The 17,592-nt window shown below is 48.6% G+C and overlaps 1 long non-coding RNA gene across 1 annotated transcript; it reads left to right on the top strand.

Moving 5' to 3' along the window:
- Nucleotides 1-739: 739 nt before the first annotated feature.
- Nucleotides 740-4,505, top strand: LOC140902776 (uncharacterized). Its single transcript, XR_012156113.1, has 2 exons — nucleotides 740-1,250; nucleotides 3,383-4,505. It is a non-coding gene; the product is annotated as an uncharacterized lncRNA (long non-coding RNA).
- The last annotated feature ends 13,087 nt before the right edge of the window (nucleotides 4,506-17,592 follow it).

Here is a 17,592-nt window from a genome sequence, read left to right as displayed (position 1 = left end):
GAAGGCAGCATGAGGTCAGAGAACATTTCATCATGAGTGCGTTTTTTTCGCCTTCTAATCTTCGCTAGTCTCTGGGAAGGAGAAGATCCTGTGATCCTTGAAACACATGCAGCTGGTGGAGGGAAAAAAAGGGACAGTGGTATTTAAAAAGACACATTTTATAGAACAATGGGTACACTCTTTCATTGTAAACCTTGCTGTTAACATTACATACATAGCACACGTGCTTTCGTTACAAGGTTGCATTTTGCCTCCACCCCCACTGTGTGGCTAACCCCTCACCCCTCCTCCCTCCCCATGGCTAACAGCTGGGAACATTTCTGTTCAGCCACAGGCAAAGAGCCCAGCAGGAAAGGCCACCTCTGAATGTCCCCCTAAGGAAAGCACCCTATTTCAACCAGGTGACCATGAATGAGTTCACTCTCCTGAGGATAACACAGAGAGATAAAGAACGGATGTTGTTTGAACGCCAGCAAACATACGCTGCCATGCTTTATTCTGCAATGATTCCCGAGTGGTTGGCCTGGAGTGGTAAAGGCTTTGGGAGTACATCCAGGAGAGCTTTATGGAGATGTCCCTGGAGGATTTCTGCTCCATCCCCAGACATGTTAACAGACTTTTCCAGTAGCTGTACTGGCCGCGAATGCCAGGGCAAATTAATCATTAAACATGCTTGCTTTTAAACCATTATTTTAAAAGGTACACTCACCAGAGGTCCCTTCTCCGCCTGGCGGGTCTGGGAGGCAGCCCTGGGTGAGTTCAGGGGGTACTGGCTCCAGATCCAAGGTGAGAAACTGTAGGATTCATACAAGGTTTATGTGCTTGGCAACATTCAGAGCACACCTGGAGTGTTGTGCTGGACCTGTGCACACACAGCTCCTTTCAAGGGCATCAACCTTGGAATCTCGCCCAGATGACATGAACCATGGGAAGCCTCCCAGGACTGGGCTCAAGGCCCGAGAGCAAGGAATGCGGTAGACAGAAACTGGTAAATAAGAATGTTAAACAAAGCCAGTGTATTCCTTTTACCTGTTGGAGAATGTAATGCGCGGGGGGAGAGAAAGAATAAAGGGGAAGGTGGAAAGCTGACAGGCAGAAGCCCGTTAGCAGACCAGCTTGCTTGCTTGCTTAAAGCTCTGTGCTGTCTTGTCATTGAACCGCCACAACTGGCGCCCAAACGTGAGGCCCTCAGCACTCACCTCGCCCGGCGAGGGTTTCAGACGCGTCACTCATCCGCTTCACGGATCCCGGTGAGTATTTTTCATTGTGGTAAGTATGGGAAGCTCCCTCTCTGCTTTGCAAGTGCAACACTGCAATGAGCTACAGTATTTGCTGCGTAAGGCTCAGCATGATTGCCCCACTCGAGAACTCACTCTCCTGCTACAGGAGGTGAGTGCCCAATGCCCATGGTACCCTGAAGCTGGAACCCTTAAGCTAGCGGACTGGGAGCGGTTGGGCCAGACATTGCACAAAGAGCTTCGGGCGCCCATGCAGGCTCTACATGCCTGGCACCTCTGCCGCGACGCGATACAGCGTGTCGCCTCGGACAGGCCCTCCCTCGCGAGGCTGGTGATCTCGCCATGCCCGTCCGCTCCTGCAGCCATCCCCACTCCTGGCGATGCGACACAGCGTGTCGCCTTGGAAAGGCCCTCTCCCGCGCCAACAGAGGGGCTGCCGATCCCGCCACCCCCATCCGCTCCTGCAACCATCCCTCCCCCTGCTTCGCCCCCAGTGCCTCTATTATCACCGCCTCCCTCGCCTTCCCCACCGGAGCCAGTGTGTGATCACCATCCCCCCATGGGGCCCCATGCTCCGGGGCCCCCCGCGGGGTCGTCCGTGTCTGCTCAGGGGCTTTTGCTGGTGCAACAAATGGTTCACGCAGCGAAGACTCGCTCAGATATTACAGCAGAGGAGCTGGCTGATCTGGTCTCAGTTTGTCCGGTAACCTGGCAGGATGATGGCAGTACTCCAGATGAGGCCTCACCAATGTCGAATAGAGGGGGACGATCACGTCCCTCGATCTGCTCGCTATGCCCCTACTTATACATCCCAAAATGCCATTGGCCTTCTTGGCAACAAGGGCACACTGCTGACTCATATCCAGCTTCTCGTCCACTGTCACCCCTAGGTCCTTTTCCGCAGAACTGCTGCCTAGCCATTCGGTCCCTAGTCTGTAGCTGTGTTGTCTTAGCCGCTCTCGACCTATTGTTTCAGCTATCACTCTTTTTACTGATGGCTCTCCACATCGCGGTGTTGTCACCTATCAATTAGGTGACCCCCCTCGTTGGCATTCTCGTTTTATGCTGCCTTAGCATTCCGCGCAGCGCTCAGAACTGGCTGCTGTTATTTTGGCCTTTCAACTTTTTGCTGATTGTCCCTTTAATTTGATCGTGGACATGCTTTATGTTTATTAGGTAATTGATCATTTACCCCTTGCCCTTATTACCCCTCAGGTCGATGCGGACCTTCTTCGCCTGTTTTTGTCCTTACAGTATCTCATCACCCACTCGTAATTTCCCTTATTTTGATGCTCATATTCACAGTTATACCCCTCTGCCTGGGCTACTTACTGAAGGCAATGCGCGTGCTGATCGCACGTTACGTGGTCAGGTAAATTCCCTTTTTTCTGACCCCATTGAAAGCCATTCCTTTTTTCATCAGTCTGCCTCTGTTTTGGCCCGACAGTTTCACATTCCTGCTGATCATGCACATTCTATTGTTTGTTCCTGCCCCCACCGTGCTGCTGCTGCCCCTACCTTTTCTTATGCCGTTAACCCCAGAGGTACCACGGCGAATCAGCTGTGGCAAATGGATGTCACTTACGTGCCACAATTCCGTCCCTATTTGTTTTTACATGTTTCCATTGATACCTATTCAGGATTCCTCTGGGCGACACCACAGAGTGGGGAAGCCACTCCCAAAGTTATTCACCATTTGCTAGCCTGTTTTGCTGTTATGGGTCGCCCGAGCCAGATAAAAATAGATAATGCCCCAGCCTATTGCTCCACAGCCCTCTCCATCTTTTGTGCCCAATGGGACATCTGTCTCAAACACGGGATCCCTTATAATTTCAGAGGCCAAGCTATTGTTGAACGTGCAAATTGCACGCTAAAAACCTTTCTCGACAAACAATTAAAACAAGGGGAGCTGCGTCTCCGAACCTTAGGAGACGTTCAGCAACAATTGTGTATCCTTTTGTTTATTTTAAATAATTTAACGCTGAAAGCAGATCAGCAGACCCCCACGGATTTGCATTTTCATAAATCTGAGGTACTGGAAAGACCACGTGTCTATTACCGTCAGCTGCCCAATCCGCAATGGCTGGGCCCAATACCTCTAATCACTTGGGGTCGGGGATATGCTGCTGTGTCTCTCCCTGCAGGACCGTTGTGGGTTCCGGCCCGGTGTGTGCGACCGGCACTGAAGCAGCATGGCGTGGCACCAGGGGCTGTCAAACCCCATACCGGAGTTTCAGCTGACCTTGGAGGAGAACGTGGTGCCTCCTGGGTCGACAACGGCGGGACAGAAACAGAGGAGGCGTAGCGTCCCAAGCCAGCCCGTGACATGGGGAGCAGTAAAAGCATTGGTCGCCGCGGCTCAACGAAGACTGGCAGCAAACCAACAACCAGAGACTTCTGAGACTCTGTTTGTGGCAATTCTCGCCCAAATCACTGCTAATTCTGTATTGACTGTATGCCTTTTGTGCCTGCTATTTCCTGTAGGGGTTGGCTCGGGAGTGCTTTCTCCGTTACGGGCCCAAATGACATATAACCTATGGGAAAGATTGGCTTCAATAGCAAATGTTACCCACTTTTGTTTATCTGATTTTGTAGCAGCTGAAGAATTGTTAGGTACATGTCTTATTCCAGTATGTCATCACCCTGAGGAAATTGGGAATAAAATGATGCTCGCTGCTTACTCGAACCTCTCTTCCCAGTACTCTAGCATGGCTAATTGGGGCCCGGCCAATTACACTTTACCTTCTTAAGCTTATTTTTTGCTGTTGCTGTGTGCAATGTATTTCCTTTTTGTTAAGGCTTTGTCGAGAACCGCCCTGGCAGGCTCCACGAGTTATAACCTCATCTGTCCAGGAGTTAATTGGCTTGCAAAAGCAAATTGATGGCTACCATGAGATGGCCGAGCACAAATAAACAAGAAAGGAGGGGATGTAGGATTCATACAAGGTTTATGTGCTTGGCAACATTCAGGGCACACCCGGAGTGTTGTGCTGGACCTGTGCACACACAGCTCCTTTCAAGGGCATCAACCTTGGAATCTCGCCCAGATGACATGAACCGTGGGAAGCCTCCCAGGACTGGGCTCAAGGCCCGAGAGCAAGGAATGCGGTAGATAGAAACTGGTAAATAAGCATGTTAAACAAAGCCAGTGTATTCCTTTTATCTGTTGGAGAATGTAATGCGCGGGGGGAGAGAAAGAATAAAGGGGAAGGTGGAAAGCTGACAGGCAGAAGCCCGTTAGCAGACCAGCTTGCTTGCTTGCTTAAAGCTATGTGCTGTCTTGTCATTGAACCGCCACAAGAAACAGTTCCTGGCTGTCAGGAAAACTGGTTTCTCCACTTGCTTGCTGTGAGCTATCTACAACCTCCTCCTCATCAACATCTTCCTCGTCCACAAACTTGCTTCCATGTTGCCTCCCTCTTCATTGAAGGAGTCAAAGCACACAGTTGGGGTAGTGGTGGCTGAACCCCCTAATATGTATTAGGGGGCTTATTCCTTCACCCACTTACTTCCCTGGTCCTTCTCGCATGAACAGAGAGCAACAATACCCGAAGTCCAAAGGTGCAAACAATTCGATGTTTATTGGGGTGAACTTCCAGCAAGCATGATTCCAGTTTCCTTCCTTAGTATTCTCCTTCCCAGCTCTGACACCACAGAGCCTTACACCTGTGTCCCTGTTCCCATTCCTACCCTTAGCCAAACATGATTCCAATTTCCTTACTCCCATTCCCTGTTCCCATTTCCACCTTTAGCAAAACATGATTCCAATTTTCTTACCCCCATTCCCTGATCCCATCTCCCCCCCACACACACACACCCCCTCCCACCCACTTCCTCATTGACTACAGATTATATAGTAAAACTTGAGTTCTGCTTAGCTATACCTTAACCAATCATTTTCCTGAAATTTAACTAACCAATCCTAACATATTGTAACATGATTATGTAACCAATTATATCCCACCACCTTAATTAGTTTACACCCAGCAAAATTAATTATTCAGCAGACAGGAACAATCACAGAACCAGACAGAGATTATACAGACAAACAATAGCAAAGTGGGAACTATAATGACAAGACAATACAGAAGTGAGGATTTCACATCCCAGCTATTGATAAGTGAGTTCTTGCCAGACAGGATGCTATCAAACTAAGTTTCCTTTTACATTTTCTAGGCACTTCCCTTTCTCTGGAGGTGATAGTGCCTAACAGCTCAATAGCACCTTATTTCAATGTGACTAGTTTGGAATGTGAGGATGTGACTGTTCGCTTCCCATCTTATGGCTGTCTCTGCTGCTTAGCCAAAGGCCTTAGCCTAAGAACAGGGCCTCAGACTGTCACAGTAAGAGAAGGCCCTTACACCAGCAGACAGTGATTTTGATTCTTTCTTTTATACCTCTAACTAGCCAAGTGATAAGAATACACCTAAATTCTTAAAGTACAGGCCTTTGCAGACAGGCCTGAATATCTTTATCCTAACAAAATGGCATGCAGCTCATCATAGAAGTGGCATGTTTGGGGATCTCTGGTTTTCTGGCATGCTTGCCTCAGCTCCTTAAGTTTCACGCAGCACTGCTTTGGGTCCCTGTTATGGCCTCTGTCCTTCATGCCCTGGGAGAGTTTGACGAGTGTTTTGGCATTTGGAAAACTAGAATGGAGTTCTGATAGCACGGATTCCTCTCCCCATACAGAGATCAGATCCCGTACCTCCTGTTCGGTCCATGCTGGAGCTCTTTTGCGATTCTGGGACTCCACCATGGTCACCTCTGCTGATGAGCTCTGCACTCACCTGCAACTTGCCACGCTGGCCAAACAGGAAATGAAATTCAAAAGTTTGAGGGCCTTTTCCTGTCTACCTGGCCAGTGCATCTGAGTTGAGAGCGCTGTCCAGAGTGGTCACAATGGAGCACTCTCGGATAGCTCCCGTAGGCCATTACCATCTAATTGTGTCCACAGTACCCCAAATTCGACCCGGCAAGACTGATTTCAGTGCTAATCCCCTTGTTGGGGGTGGAGTAAAGAAATCAATTTTAAGAGCCCTTTAAGTCAAAAAAAAGGGATTCGTCTTGTGGACGGGTGCAGGGTTAAATCGATTTAATGCTGCTAAATTCCACCTCAACTCCTCGTGTAGACCAGGGCTTAGACTTTAACGACACATTGCTGTATGTGTGCTGCAAGGTTATGAAAGAAGATGGTGCAGACATCTCCGATGATACCAAGGGCATCGTAACAAATTACCCCATTGCCACCCTTTTTAACCAGCTGGATGTTACTTTAGATGAGCAAATTATTAGCCAGAGCAACAGTTATTACCCTTACAGACGTAATCCTTCTGCCAGGTGGAGCCGGTGGCAACCAGGGCTGGGTTAAATATCTATGGGTTCCTTTTCAACAATATAACACCAAACCGGCTCCAGCCCCCACCCAGTAACCTGGGAAAATTACATACCGCCCCTGGGCTCCTCTGAGAGGCAATACTTCCCCACTCACAAACACAGCGTCTGAGTGTAGAAAAGAAACTTTTAATGAGAGGAGGGAAGTCACCCAGCATTAGTTAGGGAAAATGCCACAAGCAGGATTCATAACCATAAAACTGTTAGCAGAACATCCCCCCCGCCCCGCCCCGAGTGCGTGGGGCAGAGTCTTCCGCCTCATGTCCTTGAGTTCTACAACCAAGAGTTCCTTTACTGTGCCCCCCGTCTGCTTCCTCACCATGCCCCACTCACAGTGGTTGTCCTTAGTCAGTGAGGACCCAAGGTTCAGAAGTGCATCTGTGTGAGCTCACTTCCCACCCAGGCAAGAGGGCACCTGGTTTGCTCCGCCATATGAACACTTGCTCTGAGTGGCTGACCTGCCAGCTGCTGTCCTTCGCCGCTCCCACTGGCCACCCGCCTCTCTACAGTGACCTCTGCAGGTCAGTCTCTTAGCGATTTTCAGCTGGACAGAAACACTGTTCCGCCGCAAGGACTTTCAGCTCTTATTGAGCATTTAATATAACAAAAGGCTTCTAAGGGAGCCTATTTAGCTCTTTTTTTTAAACAGTGGGGAGAGGCAGGTTAAACCAGATGAGGGACCCTTAGGGAGAGTTCATTTCCTGGCTGGGACACCATGCCCACCCCTCTTACTTTCACAGGGCTCTGGCATTTGAGCCCCTGCCTTAGCAAGTTCCTTTCAACTGAGGATGACCCCCTCAATCAGGACAGACTGCTCCCCTTTACTTAGGCAATAAAGGTAACAACATGGTTAACAACATTCCACTACCCCTGAATTCAGTATTACCCCAACACCAGCCAAAGCTGATCACTTTGAGTAACACTGCTCCTGTCTGGGGGACACCTACGCAGAGTAGCTGTGTTTAGGTAAATACAGTTTCCTCCTGAAGTCTCTTCCCGTCCCACCCAGCTGTCAGGAGAGAACTCATTCAGACCCTGTTTAAATTGAGCCCTTTTTAAATTGATTCTGACCCACAGCCACGATACCCTCGCTAGGAAGTTTCCCACAGGGCATTTCAGAAAGACACAGCGCACGCCCACAAGAGCACCATTTTGGCTGGTGTGGGTCACAAGGGCTTTATGCACAGGGCTGACCTAACTGCTCACATCAGGAAGCTGAAGCTGCTGGGGCCTTCACACAGTGCTTTGTTTTTTTTCAAGAAAAACTGCTGCTGAATGGGGATGCTGTTGCAAAAAATGCAATTGCAATTTTGGGTTGCATTACCAGAGGCACGGCATGCAAGTAGCGGGAGGTGATAGCACTGCTCTGCTCAGTGCTGGTTAGGCCTCAGCTTGAATACTGTGTCCACTTTTGGTCACCAATGTATAGAAAGGGTGTAGAGAAACTGGAAAGGATCCAGAGGCGAGTGACAAAGATGATCAGAGGGAGGGAATTCAGGCCACGTGAGCAAAGACTGAAAGAATTGGGTATGTTTAGTATGGAAAAGAGGAGATTAAGGGGGGACATGATAGCGGTCTTCAAATACTTGAAAGGTTGCCATTAAAAAGATGGTGAAAATTGTTCTCTTTTGCCACAGAAAGCAGAGCAAGAGACAATGGGTTCAAACTACAGCATTTCAGGATAAATTTCCTAACTGTAAGAACAGTAGGACAAAGGAACAGATTACCTAGGCAAGTTGTGGAATCATCTCCACTGGAGGTTTCCAAAAGGAGGCTGGAGCCCTCTATCTTGGATGATTTAGACACAACAAATCCTGCATCTTGGCAGGGGGTTAGACTAGATGACCCTTGCCGTCCCTTCTAACCCTATGGTTCTATGATTCTATGACTTGAAAATTAAATTCACATGTAGCAAAGATACTTTTTGCCTCCTGAGTGGAATGTCAATCAGAATTCTAATGAATGAAATGGGTGACAATTACTCTGGCGGTCTCTTTGTGCCACTCAGAGATTCTAATGACCACTAATGCTAAGTACCCTGTGGACCAAGGTAGGCATGAAGGTGTTTATAGTATTCTGCCTGGTAGTCATATCAGTAACCAAGAAAGTCTCTCTGTGAGGCAGTTACCCAAACAACTCGTCAGCTTTATACATAATGACGCCTTCGGCAGTAAGTACATTAAAACCTCTTTCAATGTTAAACATCACAACATTAATTTTGTGGCCTTGTATAGGAATAGCAAGCAGGTGCCAGCTAAACTTCTACACCCTGATTTTGAGAATGCGAACTGTGTGAGGGAGTGCATGCAGCTCATGCAGGGGTCTGGGAAATATGTAAAAGACCGAGTGCTCTTCATCTATTGTGGTGAATTTGTCCCGGGTTACGTATGGTACACCCCCACCCTGACCCCGGACCCGAAATGAGCCCATCATTATTCTCTGATTAAAACTTGCAACCTGAGAGCAGAGATGCATTCTGCCCTGGCACTGCCCTCTACAGTCAATCTCATAGTAGGGGTAGGGTTGACAATGTGCTCAAAGTTAACCACTGAAGGAATGTCTTGTTTGATTATATGTGAGTATGAACACTGTGCAGTTCACATGTATTTTATCAATGGATGCTTCGATTTAAAATGGATTTCCTAGCGACCTGCTCCCAAAGGGTTCTGTGTCTAGAAGATTGTTCACACACAAATGCCTACATGTGTACACACACACACACACACATGCTCTCTCTACCTACCAAACTTGGGCCAGGCAAGTGTTTCTATTCCTACGGGTTTCTCCCAGACAGTAATGTCTATCCTGAAGCTATCATGACTTTTTAAAATTGTAATTCTGATAACATTGTGTTTCACCAGAGGCAGCTACAAGACCTTGCAGTAACCTGTGGATATCGCTGCATATTTTTTTAAAGAAATTTAGTAAGGGATTATCCATTGTTCAGATTGTCAAATTGTACACCAATGATTTACCAGAAAATGACTACATGGGGGTGCAGTTTGTAAAAAGGTGGCGGAGGGAGGGGGTCAGACATGCCCATTGTTTAATTTCAGGTTTCAGAGTAACAGCCGTGTTAGTCTGTATTCGCAAAAAGAAAAGGAGTACTTGTGGCACCTTAGAGACTAACCAATTTATTTGAGCATGAGCTTTCGTGAGCTACAGCTCACTTCATCGGATGCATACCGTGGAAACTGCAGCAGACTTTATATATACACAGAGAATATGAAACAATACCTCCTCCCACCCCACTGTCCTGCTGGTAATAGCTTATCTAAAGTGATCATCAGGTGGGCCATTTCCAGCACAAATCCAGGTTTTCTCACCCTCCACCCCCCCACACAAATTCACTCTCCTGCTGGTGATAGCCCATCCAAAGTGACAACTCTTTACATAATGCATGATAATCAAGTCTGGCTATTTCCTGCACAAATCCAGGTTTTCTCACAACCCCCCCACCCCCATACACACACAAACTCACTCTCCTGCTGGTAATAGCTCATCCAAACTGACCACTCTCCAAGTTTAAATCCAAGTTAAACCAGAACATCTGGGGGGGGGGGTAGGAAAAAACAAGAGGAAACAGGCTACCTTGCATAATGACTTAGCCACTCCCAGTCTCTATTTAAGCCTAAATTAATAGTATCCAATTTGCAAATGAATTCCAATTCAGCAGTTTCTCGCTGGAGTCTGGATCTGAAGTTTTTTTGTTTTAAGATAGCGACCTTCATGTCTGTGATTGCATGACCAGAGAGATTGAAGTGTTCTCCGACTGGTTTATGAATGGTATAATTCTTGACATCTGATTTGTGTCCATTTATTCTTTTACGTAGAGACTGTCCAGTTTGACCAATGTACATGGCAGAGGGGCATTGCTGGCACATGATGGCATATATCACATTGGTGGATGTGCAGGTGAACGAGCCTCTGATAGTGTGGCTGATGTTATTAGGCCCTGTGATGGTGTCCCCTGAATAGATATGTGGGCACAATTGGCAACGGGCTTTGTTGTGAAAGAGGTGCCAGGGCTCAAGCAATTTTTTTTACATTCATAACTGATGCAGCAATTAAGCACTGGACATGCCCCCGACATGTTTTAACATATCCAGATCTGTCTTTATTGTTGTGAGTTTAAAGATGTACCCCAAACCCTTTAAAAACAAATAACACACCCATTGGTTTCTGTTCAAGTATTTGTTTTACACAGTTAACCAGTCAGGCCTTCTCATAGCCTCTGGTTTTTGGGAAGCCCAGTTCTAAAAGGGGAGACGCCGCTTTCAGCCTCCATTCTTATCTGCCCTCTGGCTGGCTCTAGGCTTGTTTTTAGACATTCTGAAAACTCTGATGGCACCATGCCCCATGACAGAGGTAAGCATATTCAGCTCTACCGATGGTTTTAATAAAAACATCCCACCCTTTAGGCTGTCTCTTGTTAGCGAGAGAATGCGCATTAGTATCACCTGACTAAACTGAGTACTGTATGTTAAACCCCCACAATCACCACACCCCAATATACAGAGGTTCCTTTATCATCCCAAGAGGAAATTTCTTTATGCTGACTCAGTTTATTTAACAGCATTTCAGTGTTCTTCGTCCAGCAGGTAATTATCCCCTCCAATCCCTCCTGAGAGACACAATCCAATGAACTCCCATCAGCTTCAGGAGGCTGATTTTGCTCTTGTTCAGAGAAAGAGACTTATTTTAGCCCTTTGCACTTCCCCTTGCTTGGCACTTACCAGGTATCTTTGCAGGACCTTGTGGAAACAGCTAGCCTTTTCCTAGTTGGATAAACCCGATCTTTGTAGATTGTCTTTTCTCTCAGAGTGGTTATGGTCTGATATTTTCTGTGCTGCTAGAGGCTCTTCTCAATTGTTCTAGCTGATGACACAGAACCAGATACATTTTTTAAAGCATGTTCCATTACCAGGTATGTAAAAGTCCTGACAGTAGGGGGAGAGCAAAGCTTGACAAAGGACCAATAAAGCTTTTGCCTTTTGAGAGACAACTTATCACTCCATTTTTTAATAAACCCCATTGTCTTTTGTAGACTCACTTCACAGTGCTTCAGGGGGATGTTTCCTTTTAAAGGGCTGAGAGCTATTGCTGAGATGGCCCCTACCAGGTCGTCAGAGGCACAGCACAAAATAGCCTTTCTCTGCTTCAGTCTCGCTTTGAGGAAGCTGTCCAAAGGGGTGGAGGGAATGGGGTACCAAGACGTGCCAGGAAGTTGCCAGGAATCTGTGGGAGGACTTTGGGGAAAACAGTGCTGTACGGGCTGCAGGGGAGAGGGGCGAGCATGCGTCTGTTCTGACTGTAGCGTGATTTGAAACTTCAACATCTCTGTTTGCTCCTCCATCACTTTTATCATCAGCTCCTGGTCCTTTAGAATGCACTTCTCATTCTGCTTTCTGTCCTGCCTTTAATTTTCTCTCCATTTCCTACATTCTCTTTCTTTGGCCTCTGAGGATTGGAGCACCTCTCAGAACATGGAGCACCTCTCAGAACTCCTTGCCATGCCTTGGTCACATCTTTATCTGGCAAAGGCACACCGCTGGCATGTATGGGGTTCCCCTGAAGGTCACATATGCAGAAGCACAAGAAAGAATACACAGAAGCATGATTGTTAGTTCACACACAAAGAAAAGGAGTACTTGTGGCACCTTAGAGACTAACCAATTTATTTGAGCATAAATTGGTTAGTCTCTAAGGTGCCACAAGTACTCCTTTTCTTTTTGCGAATACAGACTAACACGGCTGTTACTCTGAAACAGTTCACACGCAGCATTCAATCATTACAGTAAAAAATACACCTCTTGTAACATACCAATCACTTTGTCAAGCACAAGTCTCGGCGAACACCCTAAATATGGTGAGTTAGGCCTGGGTGGGGAGCGGGCATTCACGATGGGGCAAGGGTTTAGGTGTTGTTTTCAGGGGATCAGTGAAGGCGACTATGGACAATATTGTAAATTCTGCCACCATTTTTCACAGGCAGGGGTCATTGAAGCTGATATCTCACTCCTGAGGGTAAGCAAGGATGCAAGGGTACATCTCCTGCATGCATGCGGCTTCAGACCTGGTCCCTATGCTGCTTGTTTGTGTGCCGCTTTGGTCCCTGCACAAGTGATTGCCGAGTGGCGCAGGAAAGTTTCCTACAATAGGGGAAGGAACAAAGCAGCTCAGCCAAGGAACCTTCAGCAGAGGATTAGCGAGTACCTCCAGGAAAGTTTCCTGGAGATCTCTCTGGAGGATTCCTGTGAAATCTCGGTGTGCATCGACACCCTGTTCCACCACACTGCTTAGCTGCACGGGGGAATGTGGAGCACACTCAAACACAGCTAGTCTTGTACATTTCTATCCCTTCACCCATTTCTACAATATGCAGATCAAAACATAGCTCTACTTCATATAACCAAGCAGCATCAAATCAAAAAGACCATTTACCAGGGCTCTCCTCTCCTGCATCATGTGCACCAGAGATGGGCTATATCTCTCTGGAGTGGAAAAGAGGTCTTCACTCGCCATCCCACCAGACGACCCTGCCGTGTGCTCCACATCATCCTGAAACTCGACCTCCTCATCCATGACTTCATCCTTGGAGCTAGGTCCACTATCCGCTGCCTTCAGCCCCACCGAAGTATCCACCTATTGACGGTGGAGGTGGGGTTGCTGCCAAGGATGGCGTCCAGCTCCTTATAGAAGCAGCAGGTCTATGGTGCCCCCTTTGCCTTCTGGTGTGCCTGCTACACCTCCTTTATCTTCACTCAGCACGGCTCCATATCCCATTCGTAGCCCTAATCACACAAGCCATGAGAAAATCTGCCCGTAGTATTGCAGTCCCTACGGCTAGAGTGCAGCTGGGACTGGACAGCCTCCTCTCTGCATACACTGAGCAGATCCAGCAGGAAAGTGTTTGCTGTGTGGAGCCGCCATGGTCAGCTGGGAAGATGTGAGCTCTGCATGCTGAGCCAACAGGAAGTAGAATTTCTAAAATTCCCAAGCATTTAAAGGTTTCAGAGTAGCAGCTGTGTTAGTCTGTATTCACAAAAAGAAAAGGAGGACTTGTGGCACCTTAGAGACTAAAGGGGGAGGGCTGGATGCCTGAGTGCAGGGTGGCGAAGTTCAAACTGCTGATGCAGAGCTGTCGGTATGGGCTTGTGGGACACCTCCTGAAGACCATTTACAGTGACAAAACCAAGTACGGTGTCTACACTGACACTTTGCTGCAAAAAGCTCTCTGCCGCTCGTCATGGTGGTTTTATTTTGTCAGCAAAACAGGAGAGTTTTGTGGCCAGAGGACACTGTAGTGTGTTCACCTCCACTGTTTTGGCGACAAAAGCTGCCTTTTGCTAACAAAGCTGTGTAGTGTAGACAAGGCCACAGTGTTCACTTTGCACATGCAGGATGCTGTGCATTGCCGACCCAGAGCTCCCCACCTGGATCCCTTCTGTCCCAGCACCATCTGAAATGCCATCCAACCTGTTCAACCGCTGGCTAGCACAGCCGGAACCCTGTGATTGTGTGACGAAGTGGGACTGTTCTTAATGTTTCCTCTGAATACTGTAGGTGTGCCTCAGTTTCCCCTGTGCATTTCTTAAGTCTCTAGGTGGTGGGACAAGGGGATGTAATTGTTGCAGAGCAAAGGGCCAGTGTACATAAATGGCTGACACTCTGTCTCCTGGCAACTGATGGCCTGGGCCCTTCCCCCCTGCAAGCTGAGAGCTAAAGGGTTGGAGAACAAAGGAATCAGGTGACCTCCTGGTCCAGGAAAGGGGCGATCCACAGTTACAGCCCCTGCGAGAGAGGCTACCCGGGAGGAACTGCAGGAGGCAGGAATAGTGGCCCCAGTTGCGGGGTGGGGGGACCATGCCCCAGAAGTAGTAGAACAGGCAGAAATCCGCCCCTTGTCCCTGAAGGACCGGGAGGCCGTACTGGGCCGCTTGGGAAAGGTACCCCGGGATGATTGGGATCAGTTTGTGCTGTGGCTAGTGGAGGTGGGCAGAGAGATGGAGGGTCTAACTCGTGAGGACCAGGTGATCTTATGGCGTAGTCTTTTGGGACGAGGTACCTTGGGAATCGATGTGGCAGGAGTGGCACATCCATTTCTAATTCCCGGACAGGTGGCAAAACCCTTGTTTGGGGTGTACTCTCGTACTGCAGGGATGAATAAGATGAAGCGAGTCCCTGGGGAAACAGGGCGGGATACACTTAATCGCATACAGGCCTGGGCACGGTGCTGGGTGGATCCCCTGGACGGTCCATGGGTGCTGCCACAGGCAGGGGCACCGGGACCTGGTGGGGGTGTGGAGCAGGGCAGGGGTGTGGAATTGCTGGAGAAATGGTTGGAGCTGAGCAATCCGCAGTTCGTGGGGCATTTAAGGTTGCAGCACCCTGAACTTGCTCCCAATCAGCTACCCCAGTTTCTGGAACAGGCAGATGTGTGGAGGCAGATGCATCAGGGGGAAGAGCCAGTCCATGCTATTACTGCGGGGGATCAATACAAGGTGGAAAGGAGTGGGTCAGCCTGGAGAGGAGGAGGTAGAGGGAGAGTTCGTGGCTTTGGGAGGGTAGTCAGGGATGAGCGGGCAGCTATAGAGCAAGAGATCCAGAGACTGCAGGCTAAACTGACTACCCACGATCTTACCAGATCAGGGGGAAAGTGGTCCCGGAGGCCAAGGGACTGGGACTGCCTGAAATGCCAGACATACAATTTTGCATGGAGACAGGAATGTGTTCGGTGCCAGGACCCCCGGTCCCCCCATGAACCAGTGGGAGGGACAGAGGTGGGTACTGCAACTTAGGGGTGCCCTGGGAGGCGTCCTGTCCATGTTCTCAGTTTAGGACGGGATGCATCTGGTCGCCCCACGCTCCAGGGGGCAATCGAAGGGAGTCCCATGAGGGATTTTTTGATAGACACTGGAGCAGCCATCAGTTTAACCACATGGGGGCAGGGGAGACCCTCAGAAGGGACTGTGACAATTGTAGGGGCAACAGGAGGGGAGACACAGTTAACCCTGAGGAGGGGACAAATCAAAAGAATCTGGGGGGAAGGGGAGATTATGTGGGGTTGTAATGATATGCTTAATCTGTTGGGGGCAGGAGATTTACACAAACTGGGACTTGTACTGGATTTAGCCAATTGGGTGTGTTTACTGGGGCAAACACAGGACGGTCAGGGCTATACCATTCCCATGGGGATAGCCACTATGACCATTAAAGCGGCACATGCCCTCCCACCACCCCCGGCTGGGTGGGAACACATCCCTGTGTGGGCTAAGGATAACCTGGATTGTGGTAGGGGCAGCATGGAGGTACTGATGGAGGGAGGGGACCCTCCCCCACAGAAACAGTACCCTATTCCTCGAGAGGCATTGGCAGAGGTGGGGGCAACTATTGAGGAATTGGAACAGAGGGGACTGATTCGGGCAGTTGCATCCCCTTGTAATGCTGCTGTGTGGCCCGTGAGGAAGCCAAATGGTACCTGGCGCCTCACTGTGGATTACAGGGCACTAAATGCTCTGGCCAATTCGCCAGCCTCAGTGGTGGCAGCGTATCCTGAAATGTTGGCCCGTATTGGACCCCAATTCCGAATTTTCACTGTTTTGGACATAGCTAATGGATTTTGGTCTCTGCCACTAGCTACCTCGTGTCAGTATAAAACTGCATTCACATGGGAGGGCAGACAATTCTGCTGGACAGTCCTACCCCAGGGATATAGGGACTCCCCTGCAATTTTTCACAGATACATGAGACAGGCTCTGGAGGGGGTGGATTCAGCAAGGTGCATACAATATGTAGACGACCTGTTGCTAATGTCAGGGACAGAGGAAGAAGACAGGGAACTAACTGAGCAGGTCTTGCAAGCTTTGGCAAGAGCAGGATTGAAGGTCAATGGGAAAAAGGCTCAGATGGGACAGACAAGAGTGACCTACTTAGGAGTGGAAGTGTCTCAGATGGGAAGGGAAATCGATAAGGGACGGGTGCAACTGATCCAGTCCCTGCCACTGCCTACGGATGTTAAAAGCTTGCAAAGTTTTCTGGGTCTAACTGGATTTTGCAGGAATTTTGTGGCCAATTATGCAGAAATAGCCCAGCCTCTATTTGACCTAACCCGAGCCTCAACTTGGGAATGGTCAGAAGAGTGTACTGAGGCAGTGAGAGTGCTAAAGGAAAACCTGGCCAGTGCTCCAGTGCTGGCCTCCCCAGATGGGGAGAAATTCTTTTATCTGTACCCTTTGGTATCGAACACTACCATTGGTTGTGCATTAACACAGGAGTATGGAGCAAAGGACCGACCTGTGGCCTTTGCCTCTCGACTTTTGAGTGCTGTGGAATTGAAGTATGGATGGTGTGAAAAGGTGCTGTTGTGCTCCTACTGGGGGGTAGGGAAATTTAAATACCTTACGGGAATGCAAAAGTAATAATCCAATCTCATCATGACCCCCTGCGGCTGTTAAATATGCACACTATTTTACAGGAACAAGTAAGTGGGCAGCGTATTGCTAAATGGTTGCTGGCTCTACAGGCAGAAAACATTAAAGCAGAGGTGTTAAAGGAACCCATAGTCTGGGTAGCTGGATTACATCTGGCTGGCACCCCACACCAATGTGAAGCCAGCCCAGGTAAAACCCAACATCAGGTGTTTCGGGCAGCTAATCCCAATCAGGTAAAGGAGGGGACACTGGTATGGTTTTTGGATGGAAGTTGTAGCTATCAAGGGGGACGGAAAACTGCAGGCTTAGCTGCTGTGGGAATCAGAGGCAATGAGACAGTCAGCACCATTGGTTTCTCACTAGAAGCAAAGTCAGCTCAGGAGGCAGAACTAGCAGCCTTGCTAACAGCTTTAAATGAAGTGGATCCCAAATTTGAGGCAGAATGTTGGGTGGTGGTAGATTCAGATTATGTATTTCGTGGTGCCACATTATTGCTGAAATGGTGGGCAGATAATCATTTCAGGGCG

Source organism: Lepidochelys kempii, chromosome 24 (assembly GCF_965140265.1).
Source record: "Lepidochelys kempii isolate rLepKem1 chromosome 24, rLepKem1.hap2, whole genome shotgun sequence".
Classification (NCBI taxonomy): Eukaryota; Metazoa; Chordata; order Testudines; family Cheloniidae; genus Lepidochelys; species Lepidochelys kempii.
Note: the sequence above shows the minus strand (reverse complement) of the source record. Positions and strands in the feature narration are given on the sequence as shown.